We start from the raw sequence: 11,654 nt of genomic DNA on the forward strand, positions 1-11,654 counted from the left end.
AAGGCCTTTGCAAACAGTTTGGATCCAGATGAGATGCCACAGAACGTTGCGTCTCATCAGGATCCAAACTGTTTGCTACTCTGATAGTATTTTTTGAAAAAAGTGAAGAAAATGATGATTTTAGAAATTCAGCATACAACATTTTAGCAGATGACAAATTTCCCAGCATGCAAAGGGTTAATTATTTGTACTTATGTCAGTACATCTTTACCACATTGTGTTCAACAATCTTGGGGAGATGAAATCTATTACGTTTCCTAAGCATGTAGCACTATCAACTGTGATATTCATATTATCATGTGTGATGAAATGTTTTCTATTTTTATAGTCTTATTTGCAAAAATCGGTCATGAAGCCATATTCAGACATTTTCAAGTCAATATGGGTTTGTATGTATGTTTGAAGGAAATGTTTGACATAAAAGGGAATGATCATAGATCCTATATTTTTGTCCCCTACCGGTTTCACCGGAGGGGACTTATGGTTTGCGCTCTGTGAGGGGACATACATTGCTTGGCAATAGTCTTGTTTAATATTGTTGCAATCAATTTTGTTTGTTCATGTTGTTCAAAGTCTTATTGTTTTTTTTTAAAGGATTTGTGTATATTCACACAAATTTGTCTGATTTTCTTGTGATTACAAAATATATTTGTTGAACTGAATTCCGTGTTTATTTATGCTCATCAATGTGAAAGGCTTTAAGAAATTCAAGTTTCCATTCTTATGTCTTTGTGAATGTCCAGAAATCTTGTCCACTCTGTTGACTTATTCAATTTAGCCGTGTCATGTGGAAATACGCATGTTTGCAGTCTGGTCAGTCTGACATGGTTAGGAACAAGTCTGGTAATAAGACCAAGAAACCATGCATGATTTTATAGCAGACATGGTTGCTGCAGCGATTTGTTTGCCCAAATGGGAAAAGTACCAGTACCAGCCCAATTTTAATAAATGTGTGCGAAAAACCCTGAAATTGGGAAAATTTGTGAAGTCTTCATATTGGGAAATAGGTGTATTTGAATTTTTGCTCCCAAATACTTGCAAATTTATAACTTAATGTTGTCAAGTTGTCAATATTATATTTACTTAGTTTCAAGCCACAGAGCGGCATAGAAAAACTAACAGAATGTTGCATTTAATTTATAAAAATATATATTTGTTTTAAAGAAACCTTCAATTGGGATTTTTTTTACAGCAATTGGGAATTTTTAGTTTTTTCCTAATTGGAAAAGTGCCGTTTTCCGGTACTTTATAAAGAAGGAAAAAAATCGCGGCTTCTGACCAAACTGGGCATTCATATAAGACCCATTGTACATGGTGTGACACATTAATTGGGCAATTTAAACATAACTTTTAACAATTTATCAACATGTGGATATTTTGCTCAATTTTAATGTTATCAGACCAAAGGTCTTGCCACAAAAGATCAGTGAGTTGAGACAGCTTTCCACACAAAATGACCAGTTGCATACATCTGACCTGCATTAAATAATAATATAATGCCCCTTATGATATTTACTCAATTCAGGTCAACATTTCCAATATTTACATGCAACTACTGCGTTTCTCTATGCCTATTTTAGATACGAGCCTTAACCTGTATAAAGGGGTTTAATGCATGTGTGTAAAGTGTCGTCCCAGAGTAGCCTGTGCAGTACACACAGGCTAATCAGGGGCAACACTTTCCATATAAAATGGATTTTTGCTTAAAAGAGACTTTCTTTCAACAAAAAATATCATAACAGAGGAAAGTGTCATCCCTAATTAGTCTGTGCAGTCCACACAGGCTAATCTGGGACGACACTTTACGCACATGCATTCAACCCCTTTTCCACAGGGCACAGCTTATATTGATATAAAACTACCTAGTATGTTTTCAGTTCAGGAGATTTATGAACATTTACTGACCAAGACCATAATTGTGAACAGCTTTGAAGCAGGATTATGCCTCCTGTTGTTTGTACAAAAACTCAATTAAGATTTGCATGCCTGATGAACAGAAGGCAAATGTTTTGTGTGCAGCAAGTTACCGGTAATACTGTATCTATGTAGCTTGTGCAGATATTCAATTATTACAGGATCGTAGGCCATTGCCCATAAAGCAATAAAGCATATCCAGCCAGTTTGATCAAGGTCACTGTTACTGGAAATTTATAAATGTATACTGATCTTGAAAAGGATTGCATTGTGGGCCAATGGGGTCAAGTTCAATATTACAAAGAGTAGAAGTACAGTTTCTGCTCAATCTCTGCAGTTTGGATGGTCTGTCATTCTGTCCCAAAACTTAAACCTTGGTTAAACTTGTGCAATATTGAAGATAGCAACTTGATATTTTGCATGCATGTGTATCTCATGGAGCTGCACATTTTGAGTGGTGAAAGGTAAACATCATCCTTCAAGGTCAAAGGTCAAATATATGGCTTCAATGCGGCGCAGTATGGGCCATTGTGTTTCACAAAAACAGCTCTTGTTTTGTAATGTTGTGTTTAGGCAGCTTATATGCAGACTTAGTTTGGTATTATTTTGGGGCCAATTTGGTTAAGTTTTGTCACTGTTACTAAAAAAAGGAAAATCGTTGCAACTAATTACAAGAAGGTATTGTGGTGTAATTTTGTGTGTATGGAGGTAATATGAACACCTTGCTTGCAAAGTAGTTTACATTAAGCCAAATCAATGAGCAAAAGTGGGAAATCTAATCTCTTAGTTTGGTCACACTTCTTGTTTGTATTTATGGATATTCATCTTTTAGTTCACAATTACAGAACTACTGCAGATATTCAACTATATTTATGTCTTTGTGATCATTATATTTGATAACTTACAGAAAACATACATCGTACTTTCAAAGGGCAAGAATTTAGGCAATCTGTGATGGGACAGCTCTTATAATGAATATTTTTTTATGTTTTCTTTATATCATTATGAATATTATGTATGACTTGTATAAATCTAAGCTAAACTTTAAATCCTTTGAAATTAGTAGATGAGTATTTTATGACTCCAATCTATCAAATCTGCTGCCGAATTTGGCCGCAGTCCCCCACCTGAAAAGTATACTTTTTTCCCCTTTTGAGGGAAAAAATTCCCCCTGAAATTAAAAAAAAAAAAAATTAATAAGATATGTCTCATGATTATTATATCTCAATTCTACTTCAATTTAATCTTGTCAAACATACTAAATTATGAAAAAAGAAATGAATATAGTGCAAACATGTAGAAATGTAATAATGAGAGAGTAGTAAAAAAATCCCCCCAAAAGCGAAACGCCGCAAAAATTCCACCTCATGAGGGTAGTGACCCACTTCCCCTAAAATGGATTGAGGGCCCTGGTCTGGTATAACTGATTAGGGAAGTTATCCTTACTGTTCTGTATGCATTTAACAACTATCTCATACACAATGTTTGTTATTGTACATAGATACAAACAGAATATTGACTACGCCTACAAACAAAAAGACAAAAATGACTAAGGATTTAAGTAAAATAAGCCTAAAGAATGTCAATGACTCCCGACTACAGATAATACCATGATTGGAGACAAGGATGATTATCTCTTTGTGATGTCCTACTCAATACAAATCCTTGGTTGGTCTTTCAAACCCATTTAAACCAGTTAACAATTACTGTATCATATTACCCAACTTAGGACATTTTGTATCTTGAAAGTATCTCAGCTATTTGTATTGGAATGAAAGTAAGATATTGGTGTAAATGGTGCATTTAAGTGTTAGCCTATTGATATTCATTCAAGTTCTTCAGCTGAAATCAAATTATTGTTTAAATCAAAGTCAATTATGTAGCCTTTCATTCTATATTATGCAATCAAACAGGTGAGTGGAAGTATTGTAAACATTTTATTTTAGTGGTGTATTTTATTATCCCCCGCCATAATCGGAGGGATATTGTTTTGGCGTTGTCTGTCTGTCCGTCCGTCCGTCCGGAGCCATATCTTGGAAGTGCTTTGGCGGATTTCATTGAGTATATATATATATAGATAATAGGATGATGCACGCCAAATGGCATTGTACACCATCAGAAAATAACAGAGTTATGGCCCTTTGTATCTTGAAAAAATGCTTTTTTTAGTGTCAAATATAACACTTTTGTGTCCAGAAGCATATTGGTGGGGGATATCAATTCAACTATTTTGCTTGTTAGTTAAGTAAGGGACATAACTCTTTTTATCCTGATCCCAAAGCCACTGCTGCTTCTAAATAAGGATCAATTGTGTGGTCCACTCAAATTCTGTAAAGGCATGAAGCCTATCTATATATGAGCTGTGTCATGCAAAATGGGTCTTAATGGGCCATATGCGGCTATGGTAGCTCCAGACCAGCCTGTGCATTTGTTAATGAGATCAAAAAACCTTTCATGACTTCATAGTGGACAGAGTAGACTGCACTGGCTACGCTGGCAACATGTCCGACAAACCACTAGAACAGGTCTGTTAGAAGAACGCGCGAATAAATATTTCAAATATGTATGGATGATTTGAGTGTCGCCGCCTGACCTGTATGACCAATAATATGTAATAAAGCTAAATAAGCTAAACAATCTGGCGCAACAAGCCATAATTGATTTGTGTGTGATGCAGCTAAGGACTACGCAGAAACAATAATTCACTTTCTTTGACCTCATAGATATACTTTTTGAACACCGACCACAATCAAGGCGGTATATCTTTTTAAAATATATATTTCTTGTTTTATTTGTGGCATTTTGTTTGTATTCATACAAGCATTACTCTCAACTTTTTGTAATTATCCTATTATTTGTCAAAAATTGATAAAACGCTTAAACATAAATTATCTTTATGTTCTTTAAGTATACAAGATTCTTTTTAATTTCATGAAAGTGGTTAAATGTATAAAGTCCTTAAAAGCAATATTTAAGGTTATTATCCTAACTTCATAACTAGCTTTCTTGTGGTATTTATAATGCTCTTACAAATATTGTCTCAGTTTCAATAGTGTTTTGTAAATATTTAAATGCCAGATGTTTGTGAACCCTTGAAATTCCATAATCATGATAAGGTTATGTGTTCTGAAATAAAAAGCATATTATATGTCTGTTTAAGCTAACCATACACTCTGGTGTTAAATTGAGGAATTAAAAGGAAAATTAAGCAAATTTGATATATCGCATCAAAAATGTACTTGTTAATCGTAATTTCAGCATTATTTTCTACGTTTATGAATTTTTAGCTCACCTGAGCACAACGTGGTCATAGTGAGTTTTTGTGATCGCCTTTTATCCGTCGTCCGTTGTGAATTGTGCGGCATCAACATTTGCCTTGTTAACTCTCTAGAGGGCATATTATTGTCCAATCTTCATGAAATTTGGTCAGAAGATTGGTCTCAATGATATCTTGGATGAGTTCGAAAATGATTACGTTTGCTTGAAAAACATGGTTGCCAAGGGGCGGGGCATTTTTCCTTATATGGCTATATAATGGCTATATTAAAATCTTGTTAACACTCTAGAGGCCACATTTATGGTCCGATCTTCATGAAACTTGGTCAGAAGATTCATCCCTATAATATCTTGGATGTGTTCGAAAATGATGCTGGTTGGTTGAAAAACATGGCCGCCAGGGGGCGGGGCATTTTTCCAAATATGGCTATAGTAAAACCTCTTTAACACTCTAGAGGCCACATTTATTTTCTGATCTTCATGAAACTTGCTCAGAAGATTTGTCCTAATGATATCTTGGATGATTTAAAAAATGGTAAACTTTGCTTGAAAAACAAGGCTGCCAAGGGACGGGGCATTTTTCCTCATATGGCTATATATTGCTATAGTTAAATCTTGTTAACACTCTAGAGGCCACATTAGATGAGTTCAAAAATGATGCCGGTTGGTTGAAAAACATGGCCACCACAGGGGCGGGGCATTTTTCCTTATATGGCTATAGTAAAACCAGGTGTTAACACTCTAGAGGTCACATTTATTTTCCGATCATCATGAAAATTGGTCAGAAGATTTGTCCCAATGATATCTTGGATGAGTTTGAAAATGGTTTTGGTTGCTTTAAAAACATGGCCACCAGGGGGCGGGGCATTTTTCCTTATATGGCTATAGTTAAACCTTGTAAACACTCTAGAGGCCACATTTATTGTCCAGTCTTCATGAAATTTGGTCAGAAAATAATTATGTTTGCTTGAAAAACATGGCTTCCAAGGGGCGGGGCAATTTTCTTTATATGGCTATAGTAAAATCTTGTAAACACTCTAGAGTCCACATTTACTGTCTGATCTTCATGAAACTTGGTCAGAAGATTTGTCCCAATGATATCTTGGATGAGTTCGAAAATGGTTTTGGTTGCTTTCAAAACATGGCCACCAGGGGGCGAGGCATTTTTCCTTATATGGCTATAGTAAAACCTTGTTAACACTCTAGAGGCCACATTTATTGTCCAGTCTTCATGAAATTTGGTCAGAAAATAATTATGTTTGCTTAAAAAACATGGCTTCCAAGGGGCGGGGCAATTTTCCTTATATGGCTATAGTAAAATCTTGTAAACACTCTATAGAGTCCACATTTACTGTGTGATCTTCATGAAACTTGGTCAGAAGATTTGTCCCAATAATATCTTGTTATCTCAGGTGAGCGACTTTGGGCTTTTCAGGCCCTCTTGTTTCATAAATGCAGTATGTCTGCTGAGCTGTATTTTTCTGTACCTGACTTAATAAGCAGAAACCAAGCTGACTTCAACCACCTTAATATTTAATAAGGCTTTTATTAGACTGATTTAACATTTGATCAACAATAGCAGCTTAAACCCCCCCCCCCCCCACAGAACTTTCACACAAGTGATAAGGGAACATGCTATTTAATATTGCCTGATCATAAGAAGTAGCAGTAAATCATTTGTGTCAGTACTCCAACATACTTGATCAGACTTTCTACCCTGCCTTCTTTATGGCACTTGATGAGTTTTATGACAATACAACTCAACATGAACTGTCAAAACCTTCCTAATACATGATTAAAGATCCCAACTTTATGATGATTAAAGTTTAATATAAAACCCTTATCATTTTTAGTTTAACTAGAGGGGTCTATAGATTTACCCTTAACTCTTTCAGTGCTTGAACCGAATTTTGAAGGCCTTATCAAACAGTTTGGATCCAGATGAGAAGCCACAAAATGTGGCGTCTCATCAGGATCCAAACTGTTTGCTATTCTGATAGTATTCTTTGAAAAAAATCCAAGAAAATGCTAATTTTAGAAATTCAGCAGACAACATTTTAGCAGTCAACAAATTTCCCAGCATGCAAACGGTTAATGAAACTCATTATATGGAGAAAGGGTTAATATGAATATTCATGCAATTTTAGTTATTTTCTGAGATCAATATAATTCTTACAATTGATACAGAAATAATTAAAGTATACTGTAGTCTGCACTCTGCCATTACTGAATCTAATTTAAGCGAGGTAAATACAATTTCTGATCCCCTTTTTATTCTTGAAAGGGGCCTTTTCACAGATTTTGGCATGTATTGAGGTTTGACATAAAATGCTTTATATTGATAAATGTAAACATTGAATCTAAAAAGCTCCAGTAAAAACCAAGAATAACATGAAAGAAATATAAAAAAAGCTGGGCTCGAACCACTGACCCCTGGAGTAAAAGTCTATCTCTTAGACCACTCGGCCATTTGTGCTCATACAATGAGTGGTGTATTTTATGCTTAATTAATATAATGACAAAACAGAACTCTACAAATTATTCAATCGTTTCGCGTTGCAATGCTTAATTATTTTTAAATCGTCAAAAGATTATTATAATGGATATTTTAGAGTATGGTTAATGTTCAGTATTAATGTTTCCTCACAAATATCATAACTACAACAAAATTTGCGAATCTGAAACACTTTTTTTTATTTTGTCAATTTACCAAAACATGAAAAGGCCACATTTATCATTAACCTGATCAAGGAATGCAGCTTTTTCTGCAACAAACCTCTTGTTAATAACTATGTATTGATGCATATATGTATTAGGAATAAATTTTGTTTTAACATATTTCATGTACTGGTATTTGATAACTTTATTCATGACAAAATGCACAACATTCTGAAACTGTGCTTTAAGTGTGTGTGGTGCATCATGACTAGTGTAGGTATTAAACTGTGCTTAAGGTGTGTGTGGTGCATCATGACTAGTGTAGGTATTAAACTGTGCTTTAAGTGCGTGTGGTGCATCATGACTAGTGTAGGTATTAAACTGTGCTTTAAGTGTGTGTGGTGCATCATGACTAGTGTAGGTATTAAACTGTGCTTTAAGTGTGTGTGGTGCATCATGACTAGTGTAGGTATTAAACTGTGCTTTAAGTGTGTGTGGTGCATCATGACTAGTGTAGGTATTAAACTGTGCTTTAAGTGTGTGTGGTGCATCATGACTAGTGTAGGTATTAAACTGTGCTTTAAGTGTGTGTGGTGCATCATGACTAGTGTAGGTTTTTTTTTTAAAGAACTCTGATATTGGCAATGTATAGTTGTTTGCTAATTACAATAGTGGGGACAAACTGTCCAGGTCGGGCTAGTTAATCGCTAGACACATAATCCAATTCTAGTCCAACCCATTTTAATGGGATTATAGTGGGATCAAAGAAGGCTTCACTCCTGGTGTATTTTAAGCTTAATTTGTCAGCATAACTTGTTTATGACATAAATGTGTGCCACACCGTGGGTTAACCAAGTTAAAGGCCAGTTGTATAAAGTATCATCCCAGATTAGTCTATGCATTCTTCACAAGCTATATGGGACAACATTTTTTTCATACACTGGATTTTTGTTTAGAAGAAACTTCCTTCTCAGTAAACTTAATAAAAGAAAATAGTGCAGTCCCCGATAAGCCTGTGACTTGCACAGGCTAGTCAGTGATGATACTTAGTGCAAATTCATCAATCCCTGTTTTACCAGAGCATGCCTCATTTGTATTGTTTCTGTTATTCTGTCATAGGTTACTTATTGATAAGATTGTGTACCATGAATAATCAAGTGTAAGCCTTTAGTTAAATGTGATTTGCTCAAAAGTACTTTTAAAACAGTAAAAACAGAAACAAATAATGTAAAGCTAGTTTATATTGTATTGATATACATATTGATAGCACACTGGACTTTATGAAATCTCAATTTGCAAATGCACTTCATGACAATTACTCTTTTGAAGCATTTACTACCTGTAAAATGACCTTTCACCAAAACATGACAATATTGGTTTCAAGTATAATGCTTTAAATTTCCTGTTGAGTCATTTCCGTTCATAAGTGGTGAAAGAATACATGGTGTTCATGAACATTGTATATTGTAAAAGTGCATCAATGCAGCTTTTTGTTGTTGTCAGTCTTGGATGGTTTATAAATATATTTATGTATTTTTCAATAAAACCATCTTATTTGCCAAAGCAATTTTTTTCACCACCAACAAATCCAAAACCAAATTGTGTAGGCAGGTTGGCTATTGAACTTTGTTTTTAATTTTTAGTTCAACTTTTTAAAGAATGTTAAGGCCCATCAACACCCCCCCCCTCCCAAATCCCATTTATATATACATTGTAATAAGAAAATAAACTTTTATCATACAACAATACAACTATTAAAACCACCTTACATGTGCAAACAGGCATGTTAATTAATCACGATTAAATCTGAGTCAGTATGCTCACAGATATTCAGCATGTTAACCCTTTCAGTGCGGGAACCGAATTTTAAAGGCCTTTGCAAACAGTTTGGATCCAGATGAGACGCCACAGAACGTGGTGTCTCATCTGGATCCAAACTGTTTGCTATTCTGATAGTATTATTTGAAAACAAATTAAGAAAATGCTTATTTTACAAATTCAGCAGACGACATTTTAGCAGACGACAAATTTCCCAGCATGCAAAGGGTTAACATTGCACCTCAAGTATACAACTATATAATTTGCCCCATTGGTGCAAAAAGTTACCATGTGCCTTCGAATTTCAATGTCAATATCATGTTCTTATGAATGCACACAACTGTTTAAACTAAGGTCTAGTATTTTATTTGAAACATTTCTGACTCACATAATATGGGACTTTTAAACTAATGTGCAGCATGATGTTTACAGAACATAAAGCTGTGCTTATCACATAATTTATAATGCACAAATCTTGTATCAAAAAGTAATTGAATTGAATAGCATGATTGGAGTAGATACATTTGCCATGTATCTCAGTGGAAAAGGGTTAAATAAGTAAGAAGTGTTCAGATTGTTCCTATAGTTTGATTAGTGGTAATTAAAGTCGATATCTCCAAGGTCAAGGTCACACTTGGAGTTGCCCATAAATGAGCTTGTCCGGGCCATAACTTTGTTATTTATTGAGAGACTTTAAAATCATATGGCACCTTTGTTCACGATCATTGGATGGTGTGTCATGCGAAAGAATAACATCAATATCTCCAAGGTTAAGGTCACACTTTAAGTTCAAAGGTAAAAAACGGCCATAAATGAGCTTGTCCGGGCCATAACTGTGTCATTCATTGTGAGATTGTATAATCATTTGGCACATTTGTTCACCATCATTGGATGGTGTGTCATGCAAAAGAATTACGTCAATATCTCCAAGGTCAAGGTCACACTTTGAGTTCAAAGGTAAAAATGGCCATAAATGAGTTTGTACGGGCCATTACTATGATATTCATTGTGAGATTTTAAAATCATTTGGTAAATGTGTTCACCACCATTGGACGGTGTGTCATGCGAAAGAATTATGCCGATATCTGCAACGTTAAGGTCACACTTTGAGTTCAAAGGTAAAAAATGGCCATAAATGATCTTGTCCGGGCCATAACTATGTCATTCAGTGTGAGATTTTAAAATTACATTGTACACTTGTTCACAATTTTGTGTAATGCGAAACTTTACACATCTTGTTGCTTGAGAGCTTAAACTCTACAAACATATTAACCAGCATGTGTACTTGAATCTCCATATTTTTGTCCCCTACCGGTTTCACCGGCGGGGACTTATGGTTTGCACTCCGTCTGTCTGTCTGTCCGTCACACTTTTCTGGATCTTGCGATTAAGTTCTTAATATTTTTTCATGAAACTTTAAACATGGATAGATGGCAATATGGACATTATGCACGTCATTTCATTTTGTTCCTACAACAAAATTTCTGGTTGCTATCGCAACAAATAGACAAGAAATACTGCTGAAAATGGTGTTTTTTTTGGATCCTGCGATAACTTTACAAGTTCTTCTTATTTTTTCATGAAACTTGAAACATGGATAGATGACAATATGGACATCATGCAAGTCATTTCATTTTGTTCCTATGTCAAATTTTTTGTTGCTATGGCAACAAATAAAAAAAATAAAATAAAAATCTGATAATGGTCGGATTTCTGACAATGGTGGAGCCGGTAGGGGACATTTATTGCTTAGCAATAGTCTTGTTATTTATTTATTTTTGACATAACTGTAGTCAAGTCATGTTTCTAGCAAAAAACACATTTTTTTTACTTGTGTGGCACATAATACAAAAAGTGTTGCTTCTAGACGGGTTTATACTTTCTTAACATATAAACCATTATGTTAATTTTCCACATCCATGTTGCTTCCGACCTGTTTGTTACAATCTCAGTTGTGGCCTCTTTTTACGAATCATTACATTTTAAAA

The sequence above is a fragment of the Dreissena polymorpha genome, chromosome 1 (genome assembly GCF_020536995.1).
Source record: "Dreissena polymorpha isolate Duluth1 chromosome 1, UMN_Dpol_1.0, whole genome shotgun sequence".
NCBI classification, from domain to species: domain Eukaryota; kingdom Metazoa; phylum Mollusca; class Bivalvia; order Myida; family Dreissenidae; genus Dreissena; species Dreissena polymorpha.